The sequence below is a fragment of the Bison bison genome, unplaced genomic scaffold (assembly GCF_000754665.1).
Source record: "Bison bison bison isolate TAMUID 2011002044 unplaced genomic scaffold, Bison_UMD1.0 scf7180017851540, whole genome shotgun sequence".
In the NCBI taxonomy this organism is placed as follows: domain Eukaryota; kingdom Metazoa; phylum Chordata; class Mammalia; order Artiodactyla; family Bovidae; genus Bison; species Bison bison.
Window position 1 is genome coordinate 12,512 of NW_011482113.1, and position 1,218 is coordinate 13,729.

Below are 1,218 nucleotides of genomic sequence, written 5' to 3' on the forward strand. Positions count from 1 at the left end.
CGGAACATGATTCAGCTTAGTTCTTTAATATTAAGGGAAATAAGAAATCATCCCATGGTTAACTCTGAACCTAAATTAGCTTATGAATACACAGAAACTGATAAACAGACTGGGACCGTCAAAAGTCCATTATTTCATTCTGTCCAACCTTGTTTATGTCATGGATGGGGTGCAAGGGAACCGATTATCATCAACTCTAGTGGCAAAACAGTGATTTCTTGTTAGGAATGCAACCTACACCAGCATGATGGCATTAGGTGTGGCCTATCCCTTCAGCCATAGTTCATCCCTGTTAGGAATATCTTTATTCAACCTTGGAATTGGGGATAGGGTGGAGAAATGCATTGCCTAAGTAAAAAGGGTACTTTAGACAATTGCTTCACGGTTAATCCATGTTATAGCATGTATTAATATTTCATTCCCTTCTATAGCTAAATAACATTCCATTGTACGGATATACCACATTTTGTTTATCCATTCATCAATTGATAAGATGTTTGGATTGTTTCTACTTTTTGACTCTTATGAATAATCCTGCTATATATATGTGTGTGTGTGTGTAGGATTGTATAAGTTTTATATGGACATATGGTTTCAGTTCTCTTGAGTATATACCTAGGAGTGTAATTGCTGGGTCATATGATAACTTTGTGTTTAACATTTTCAGAAAGTGCCAGATTGTTTCTATATTTTACATTCCTACCAGCAGTTCCGGATGGTTCTAATTTCTCCACATCCTCATCAACCGTCATTGTCTTTTTGTTTAATATTAGTGGGTGTGAAGTGTTTGTCTATTGGGCTGGTCAAAAAGTCCATGAGATCTTAAGAAAAACCCAAATAAACCTTTTGGCTAACCTAATGATTGTGGTTTTGATTGACTGTGTGGATCATAATAAACTGTGGAAAATTCTGAAAGAGATGGGAATACCAGACCACCTGACCTGCCTCTTGACAAACCTGTATGCAGATCAGGAAGCAACAGTTAGAACTGGACATGGAACAACAGACTGGTTCCAAATAGGAAAAGGAGTACGTCAAGGCTGTATATTGTCACCCTGCTTATTTAACTTATGTGCAGAGTACATCATGAGAAACCCTGGGCTGGATGAAGCACAAGCTGCAATCAGGATTGCTGGGAGAAATATCAATAACCTCAGATATGCAGATGACACCACCCTATGGCAGAAAGTGAAGAGGAACTAAAAAACCTCTTGATGA